The 9881-nt window shown below is 44.2% G+C and overlaps 1 protein-coding gene across 1 annotated transcript in view; it reads left to right on the plus strand.

Annotated features, from left to right (window-relative positions):
* LOC133158456 (protocadherin-15-like) overlaps positions 1 to 355 on the plus strand; it is a 109412-nt gene extending 109057 nt beyond the window's left edge. Inside the window, exon 40 of the mRNA XM_061285690.1 lies at positions 214 to 355. The gene's annotated coding sequence lies outside the window, so the exon portion shown is untranslated. The remainder of the gene's footprint in view (positions 1 to 213) is intronic.
* The last annotated feature ends 9526 nt before the right edge of the window (positions 356 to 9881 follow it).

A 9881-nucleotide genomic window follows, 5' to 3' on the forward strand; every position in this document is an offset into this window, starting at 1 on the left:
CTTCTGGAGAATTTGACTTTTTATGTTTTCATCATGGGTCCGATGATGAGAAGATAGCTAGCGGTAATTGCTACAATATGTTGAACCACAGTTAATTGATTTCTTTTGCGTAATTCATCAGTCCTCTGGCACTTTCTTCTTTTGTGATATTTTGGGACTGTGGAGTGTGTCATTTCCACCTCCAATGAAACTGATCCATGTTCTTCTCCCCAGCTGGTGAGAAAGAAGCGGATGAAGCTCGTGGTCGATCGAGAAAATGAGTCCACCTCCACCGGAGAGGAGAGCTCCGGCGAGACGCAGAGGTCCCGACCGTCGAGCGGCCACGGCAACATCAACGGGAACATTTACCTGGCCCAGAACGGCACGATCGTCCGAACCCGACGGACACCCCACCCCAACAACCTCAAGGTGGGATCCCAGTTTAAAAAACTGGACAAGCTGGGGGTGACTCACGAGGAGCCGTCGCCCATCGTTAGCACAGAAGGCCTTAATGGCGGCACGGAGGACGGGACCGAGACGTGCGTGTCCCCCAACGTGGACATCAACCTGAACACCCGGGCCTCCTGCGGCTCCCTGAGCTCCAGCCTGAACGGTCTTAAAAGCTCCGGGTCCAAATCCAGTATCGGCAAATCCTCGCTGGGCAGAAACAGCAGCGGAGAGGAACTGGAGACTTCGGTGGACAACCGCAAAGACAGCAGGGAGACGTTGCCGCTCCACAGCGATCACGATGAGGAGGAGTTGTGGATGGGACCTTGGAACAACCTGCACATACCAATGACCAAACTCTGACTCATCAGCCACTTGCCTTTCATGTGTGATTTTCGTTTGGATCTACCACAAATAACTGTGTGCCTCGACTGTGAAATCTCTCAAGTTCAATTTCGTTTTCATTGGTATCGATTGAATGACGAATCGGCAAAAAAAAAAACGCAAGGCAATGATGGCGCCCCCAGTGGACCATGATTCACCTTTTTAATTTACGACTCTCTGTTGAGCACACATCATTAGCCTTGTTTCGTTGAGTGATTTTTTTTTTTTTAATCGTATTTCATCGCCGGCAAAGATTTTTAATATATTAACAGTTAATGAGAGACGTTAGAAAAATGATGAAGGAACAATTATTTTGAGTAATTATTTTAGAAAGCATTTATGGAGATTTATAAAAACTATATAAATACGAAATTGTTTTTTATATCTAATAGCAATGGAAGCAAATGATTATCACTGCTTTTCAACAGGGAATTAGTAATAGATGGTGTTCTTTTGCATATTTTTAACGACAGGATATATTTCCAACTATTTATCAGTAATGTCCGCGGGGTTAAAAAAAGGACTTGCAGTGCTTTCTTGTGAATGAAATGAAAGACATGGAGCAATCGCACTGCTTCGGAACTGCGAGCGTGTCTCGGTGAATGTTTGAGAGGTTGTTTTTTTTTTAGAGCGACTTAAATTGCACAATAGAGTGAAAGTTGAATAAAAGGTTGCGCCTTGCCACATCTCGTTGGTATTTCCGTGCTCTCGCTTTGTGGCAAGTCACCAAATTTGAAATCGCGCCTCGCTCGAATGCCAGCAGGAAGTGCGAGAAGAAAAGAGGAAGTCTCGCCCTCTTTCATCTTGACTGTCTGTCAACCAATCCAAAAAAACAAACAAACGTCTCTCTCTCTCTCTCTCTCTCTCTCTCGAATAGATTCCCTTGATTCATCCCGCGGCGCATCCAACAAGTGGAGGACGACATTTGCCTTTCATTCAGCAGTCAATCACAAGCAAAAGCTCTGCCAATCAAGTCAACGGGGATGTTTTGAAGGCTGCTGTTCACAGAGCGCCAGCAATGTGGAGTTGCTTCAAAAAGAGCAAAGCTGCAACTAGGTCACGATTGGGAACCTTGTTCAACACCAATCCCAACCAACAAACCGCTGCCGGTGCAGTAAGTCTGCTCTCCTTAAAATAGCTACGTAAGGGGAATTGAGAAGGTCTGTTTGTTTTTTACGATGGCCTAGTAGTCAACAGATATTTTACAGCTGAGATTCTCAAACGGGATCTCCGCAAATTTGTAATAGTTTGTATATTTCATAAAAAGTGCATATCTACGTGAGGGGGTCACGCTTCTCACTGGCGGTGCTCGAGGGGGCCGGGCAGGGCTACTGCCCCCCCAAATATACCACTTGGTGCCAGTCCAGAATGTAATTGGGGTATTTTCTGATTTTTCCTGGAATTCTTTCCTCATTTTTTCAAAAATATTTTGGGGATTTGTAAAAGAAAAAAAATACATAATAATGGTGGATTCCTTTAGATAAGATATCCTTGGCTTTCCCATGGCCCACCCAAGGGAAAAAATACTAGCTTCGCTAGTGGTCCCAATATCTGACTGTAGATGGTAAACTACTGTAGATTTTATCATCTTGGAGCAGGAAACCGCGAGCAGCTCGTAGAGTGTCATGATTTAAAAAAAAAAAAAATTTGTGGTGTTGAATTGGATCCCACCTCATGACGGAATATCGTACCCACTCAGCTTTGAACTATTCCCATCAGCTCTTGCAGCGGCTGCAGGGGGGGGTCCAGGCGTGTGCTGTTATTAGCAACACAGGCCCATCTGAGGATGCTGCACACATGCTTGCCATCTGCCATGTGGACTTGGCCTTTATTTTAATTTCAAATTGAAAAGTTTTTGTCCTTGAAGGTAAACACTCTGAAGGTTTCCCCAATTCTATGCTTTGGCACGTGTACAGCAGTGAGGGACAGCAGGATGTTCTCCTTGGCGTGTGTGAGTATTCTCTGTGCTTCTGTTTCATTCATGCTGGGTTTGAAAGGCACTTTGGTGCTGAGCGTTCACTGACAACTTCAAGTTGGCGGATAATTCATTAAGTACACGTGCGCAGTCTATTGAGGTCCAATATATGAGAAGCAAGAATGAAGCTTTGCATTCCACTTCAACCTGTCGGCAGGCAAAGCTACTGGAAAAAAAAAAGTCCTTAAATGGTCTCAATCAATGCTAAATTCATCAAATGCTTTCCCGAAGGCCGTAACTCGATGAACCGCACTAAAAATCCATTTCATAAACATTCGGTGAGTCGTCTTCAGGGCATGCAGAGGTTTTTTAATTTTCTTGCTGATCGATTTGACTCTCCTCTTTTGCAGTGGAGGCCCGCGGCTGAAGATTACGCTCGGGCCAGCTTCGCCACTGCTCTGCGCATCATTGCTGGCTTTTTACATTTGCCCGTGGTGCAAGACCCGGGTCGTCTTCAGATAGCACAGATGGGTTGGAGATCACTGACGAGTGATAGCCCAGGAGAACATCAGATTTCATCTCGTGGGAACGTCTTCAACTGCTATAAGGTAAGACTTTACAAAACACTTCACAGGTTAACTGAATTAGACCTCTACATGATTTTTTTTTTTATTGAGAATAAATATTGAAATAATGACTAAAAAATTCAAATGTAATTCCCAAATGTGTTTTATAAAATTAATTCATTCAAAATTAATCGTACATTACCGATTTAAAAAACCAAAAATACGTACAAAGACCTTTACATGATTTTTTTATTGAGAATAAATATTGAAATAATGACTAAAAAATTCAAATGTAATTCCCAAATGTGTTTTATAAAATTAATTCATTCAAAATTAATCGCACATTACCGATTTAAAAAACCAAAAATACGTACAAAATAAAGTATAATACTTAGTGCATTTCATGCTTGGATTGACGGTTTCCTAAAATGACCACTAGATGGCGCCTGTAATCCACAGCAGTGTGAGATGTCATGCAAGTGGAGGCAGCAAAGGCAGTGATGAAAATAGTTTCAAAAAGAAAAAATGCGTGGCGCTGTCAGAGTTAAAGTACATATTTGCTCGCGCTCTCGTGGGACACTGCAACATACTTGTGCAAGATATATTGCGCGGCTTTATTAAACCACTAAATGGCGACATGCTCTTAAGCGATGATGCTGGTAATTCTATTGGACCCAAAATGTAGCCGTAAATCCCATTTACCATCGCACTTCAGGATTTTTTGCGACTGTCGTTTTATTTTGTCTTGACTTTGTGGGAAAATCCTATGGGATGTTTTTTTTGAATAACAAAATTTCACTTTTTCTGCTTCCTTTTTTTTTTTTTTTTTTTGCTGTCTTGTGTAACCAAATGACACAGGACTGTTAGCAATTTTTTTTTTATTTTTTAGTTTTTTGTGTATTTATCTGATTGCTTGCTGACTCAAGGAGGACAGCAGCTCAGCATCTATTTTGGGGAAGGGTGCCGCTTAAGCAAAGGGAATGTTCAGGTCCATCATCATCATCTGCCCATTTCCTGCAGTTATTTAAAAGCAGACTTCACGAAAATAGGCACACGCCGAGCCGCAGACGCCGCCATCTTGGGGGGTGGCATGTTTCAAAATCATTCAGGCGGATTAAAAATGTTCTCATTGTTTTTATGTAACTTTTTAGCTGATTCTAGTGGATAGCAAGTTTGCTTTGCAGTTCTGAGCTTCTGGGTCTGAATCTCTACTGCACTTTTTGGCCAACCGACAACTCTATTGTGTAGCATTGTTTTTGTTTTCTTCCTTTTGATCAAACTGACTGTGGGACCAATATTGCTGATCCTGTGGGAACCAAAGCTAACGGAAGGGTTAAGTGACAGACTTGCCTTCCCCACACGGAGCAATTCTGATGGCATCCCGCCCAGTAAAGCGTCTGTCTCCCCTAATGAAGGGCTTGGCCCGTGCCACGTCGCGTCGTGCCCCTCGACGCGACGTCGCATCTTACCTCGCCGCGGCGCAGCATCCCCCGAGTCAATTGGGAACACGGTGGCGACGTTATTCCAGACATGAGGCCACCGCTTTAATAGGGTGCCGATGCTTTTCGCTCCTTGTTGCTTTTTACAAGGCTTGGGAGTTTCTCACCAAAAAAAACTCATTGGGTGTCACGCTCGTACGTGGCCAGACATGTCGCGGCTGCCAGCCATTGGGCGTCCGCAGCGTTAACGTATAATGTCAACGCAGTAGGCAGCCTTGTTAAAAAGCAATTAAGGCAAAATGATTTAAACGGCGTGCGGTTTGGACGCTAGGGCGAGCCCCGAGGTGTGCGCGCCGCGTCGTTTTCTCAAAATGAGTGTTTGACTCCCAAACCGCTATTTGTGCCAATGTTGTTCAAACCGCGCGTTCCCACACCCGCCTCGCGCTCGAGTGGGGTGCGCGGCGCGGCGCGGCGCGCATGATCACGTAGCAGATGAGTAATTGTTGGGTTTGACTCGTTTTGGGTGCATTAAAACGGTAGCTGGGTCAAATAACACAGGCTAAGATATGCTCCTGATGTATGTTCATGATGCTTTTTTGGATTTACAGTTAACTTATTAACTCATTAACTGCCAGCCCAGTTAAAAAGAATTTCGGACGTCTATATCCGTCACTGGTAGTGAATGGGTTTGGTTAAGTTAGAGGTTTTAGAGTTAGGGTTTGGTTTAATATTAGAGTTATTTGGTGGTTTGTGTTTATGCAAATTAGGTTGAGTGGAAATTAGAAAGGGTTCCTTTGGGTTTTGAGTTAAGGGACTTTGACGCAATCAGGCCATTTCAGTTTTGACTTCGCATTGGCATATTCATGTTCTTCTCATTTTGGTGAGGATGAAAGCATCGCTCTAGTCACTTGTCCGCCTGGTTTCCAAAGCAGGATCTCATCCCAAAGTCCACGTGATAAGTTGCCATTGAGAGTGTGCCTCCAAGATGGTCTAGCAGAGTTTCCAGTGGCCCTTGTCTTCAAACAAAGATTAGTGCTTGGCGATGGCAGACTCCTTTTAGCTGCTGGCACGTTATGTATGTGTGTGTGCGTGAAAGTGTTGGTACCAGCCAGACTGCTTGGATGTGGTTTAGAACATCTGTGTGGTCCCCACTCCAGAAGAAGACAGACAGGGCAGAGACAGAGACTGAGGGGGAGCAAAGGAGGGGCGGCCGGGACCCCAGGACCGCTTTGAGAGACGCCCCTCAGTTTTTCCATCACTGCTGTCATGGCAGTGTTGCCTGAGCACAGCCAGGCAAGAGTGAGAGCGTGAGGCCGAAGTGCGCGTATCGGAATGCGGAGGCAAGGACGGGACGGGGGGTGGTGGGTGTCCATCAGCCTGCCCGATGACTTATGAAGCCCAAGCGGCAGGTCTGGCGCTCGGCTGGGTCTCGCTTGGCACCAAAACCGCAGGGCCGAGCGCATGCGTGCGGTGTTTATTTACGAGGCCGTTTAACCGCGCCGCGGTCCCTGCGGTGCGCTGACACAAGATGACAGCAGCCTAAGCGTCTTGCCCTTTAAATCCGCCGTAACAGGCAGCGGGATCGGCGCCTCGGTCGCAGGCCGGCTGAGTAACACATCAACGTACAAATCTGCCAATGGCTTTTTAATATCGGCGTCTGGGACACTTTGGATTGCCACTGTACGACTGGCGGGGCCAAAGAACAGCAATTTAATGCAATGTTTGGGATGTTTACGCCCCGCCAGAGCCTGATTCTTAATTCTAAACCTGCAATTTGAATTTAAGAGAGGTTCTTGTTTTTCTTGGTACATACTTGCCAGATGAAGGAGCTTTTACACGAGGCAGAAACTGCGTAAAAGCTGTCATTTACGGCTCGTTTACATAACTGCGTTTTGAAAATACGTCTCCCAAGTGTCCATTTTTAAAAGCAATAGTTTCCGCTTCATTCTAAACGCTGGTAGTTTGTGAAAATAGAGTTTGGACCTGACAATCAAAACATTGTTTGCTCAGTAAAGTACACTATTAACTTGACTCAAGCACTTTTCGCACTGCACTTAGGAAGGCAAAGCTTATTGTCGTCTTACAGTGCCTCCAAGTGGCCAAGACCAAGTTGTAACTTTAATTATGTAAATGCTTTATGTTCCGCTAAAATATATTATGGCGTGCTATTGCTACATTTCCTGGAGAGCATAAAGAGTTAATCTGTCGCCTCTTTTGGAGCTCTGCGCGTGTTGATAGCACATGTGACTGTTATTGAGCAAATTATATGCAATATGCGAACAAACATAAAAATTAAAAAAAATGGCTGCCTAAACACACCGTTCAATTATAAGAGCATACCATTGGGTGTGGGCCCGCCTTCGTTTGCTAAGGAAGGAGAAGATTATCATACTTGCTCGGGAGGGGGGGGTGGCAAGTCCGTCACTGCCTCCCCCTCCCGAGTCACCTGTCGCTACCTCCGCCTAGTTGCGAGACAAACACTCCAAAGGCTTCAAGGCGCATGCTTGAGTCCTGCACAAACAGACACCAGAGCGAATTCATTGGGCCGCGTCTCTGGCACTCATCGGGCCTGTTTGTACTGCAATTTCCTGCCGGCTCTTATCCGCGTTTTGGCCACTGTCATTCCAGCGGGATTATGAGATGCTTTCATCATGCAGGAGCATCCACTCAAGTAGGGGGAGGGGGGGTCAAAGGACTTGGAGTGTTTTGCTCCTCTCATCACACGCGCTGTTATCATCACATGTTGTAATGAAGCCGGGTGTGCTCGGGTTATTCGTGGGGCTAATTATTATTTTGTAGCTACATGTCCATCCAGACATTCACTCAGCATGCTGCACTGTGAAATACTTTTTTTTGGGGGGGGGGGGAACTCTTGTTATAATAAGTCTGCACACCACTGTTCAAATGCTAGGTTTTTGTGACTAAGAAAAGGAGATATCTGAATTATATTTGGAATTAATTGGAGGAATTTTGAATGGTGGCAGGTGTGTGCTGCCTCCTATTAACTGTGGATTTTAATGTGATTGCTTCATTCTGAGGGGTGTGCACATTTATGCAAACATGTGTTTTTAATATTTTTTTTTGTTTTCAGTTGTTTACATATATTAACGTGTTTAACGAGTTATGTTAAAGCATGTGGAAATTTATTTATTTATTTCATCTATTCCGTTTGCGTTTGAAACGGGGTTTCGCCGTGTTCCTACCATGAGCAGAGGCTTTGTTTTGTTGTTCGTATACTCGTGTCAGTCTTCACACACAATAAGTCCAAATTTTTTTTCGGCTAGATGGGATTGACTGTCGTCATAGTAAACGGACAGTTTTGGTCATTGTCATGTTGTTGGATTGTCCAAGCGGTGGTCACGCATTCTGACATAATGAGCCTCATTTGTGATGCATCGAGATGTCTTAATATTACAAGTAGGAACAAGGATCTTTTGTAGGATGCATCCAGGCTTTTTTAAATTCTCAACATTTTTCAAGACCACAGTTTACCGCTTTGCACACAAAAACTTGCGCGTGTTATTATCTTGTTATGCTTGCTTGAGGGCCAAAGACCATGAGAAGCTAAATGACAACAATTGAGGTTAAAATCAAATACCAGATTTTCAATGCAGCTCCGTCCAACACTGTATCGGTCAGCACTGATGTCATCTGGGGGGGAAATTACAACCTGTTAAAGAGAGAAAAACAACATGTACTGACCTCAGTTTTTGCCTCAAGCATCTTGGATCAGATATTCGGAGAAATCTATTTTACATTGGCAGAGTGCGTTAGTCACTAAATCATGTCAATATCGTCATTGACCTCATCTCGTTTGACCACCTAGTACTGGAAAATCTTCAAGATTATTTTTCTTTTAACTATTTTGTTTATATTCAAACCACACAATAACATTTCCCACAATATCATTTTTTGCCATCACATAATGAAAAAAAGTAGAAGAAATTAATCAGGTCACTAATATACATAAATATTGTTTTTCCGATAAAACCTACAAGCCATTGTAAAAAAAGAAAAGTTAAGCCGATAATACTTCGCAGAGAAGCCAACTAATGTCAAACTCTAAATCGTCAAACATCAGCTTCCGTGCGCCTCCACGGGCGATCACCAGTAACGTCCATCTGCAAGTTCTTAGAAGGAGCCATCAAGAGAAGATGAGAAGATTAAGGTCCCGTCTAGACATAATCCGCGGTTAGTTGTGTGTTTTCTCTTGGTATTATTTAAAGCTTTCAGAGGGGCTAAGATTAGCCTTGGGCACTTCAGCGAGGCTACTGCCACTTGTGGCTATAATCTCCTTTGGGTGAGAAGGGGGGTCGCAGTTGTGATGAGAGGGGGACTCCTTTGTCGCCCCTCCATTTAAATGCAGACTTTTTTTTTTAAAGGGCAAAATCATGTGGTTTGTTGTGTGTTTGACCATTTGTGTCATTCCATAAATAGCTGAAGACTTTTTGGCGACTGTCGCTCCCCTTGTTTTCCCTTCGCGTTAAATTTTAGAGACCACAGGGGGCTCCAACACGGCTCCTTGAGGTTCCTCGAGAATGCGAGGATTAGGATTACGGGGAAGGTTCCCTTTAAATGACTGATGGTACGGAGTGAATGAGGCAACTAAGGTCGGCGAGGAGTCCTGTTGCCGGCTTTACTCTTCAATCAGCTGCTGGAAAATTACCACTCGCGTCAAAGTGGACGTGTTTACCCCAAGCGGGAGAAGAGATGGCGAGAGACGATTGCAAAGGACGTGGAGTGATGCAATTTTAATGGGCCTTGTGTTGCTCCATCCGGTGCACGTACCTTGGCCTTTAGGGGGCAGTATAATACATAGACAGTAGGTTTATTCCTACCTTGCTTGGTGCTAAAACAAACTTTACCTCTTTAAAAACGATGCTAGCTTAACGCTAACTCGCAATGCGAAACACCATCGACAGGCTAATAGAACTAGCATCAAACAGGAATGATTGAGCAACATATGCATGCGGTACTCACGGGTGTAAATTCTTTATCCTCTCCAAAAACTAATTCACGTTACTGCTGCTCACTCTTCACATATTGCTAGTTTGAATCTCAATCATCTGATTTTTTTTTTGATATTTTTTGGCTGAATATGATCATATAATTAATGGCCACAAAACAAACTGCCATGATGCCTAGAATGTG

This window comes from Syngnathus typhle, linkage group LG8 (genome assembly GCF_033458585.1).
Source record: "Syngnathus typhle isolate RoL2023-S1 ecotype Sweden linkage group LG8, RoL_Styp_1.0, whole genome shotgun sequence".
Classification (NCBI taxonomy): Eukaryota; Metazoa; Chordata; class Actinopteri; order Syngnathiformes; family Syngnathidae; genus Syngnathus; species Syngnathus typhle.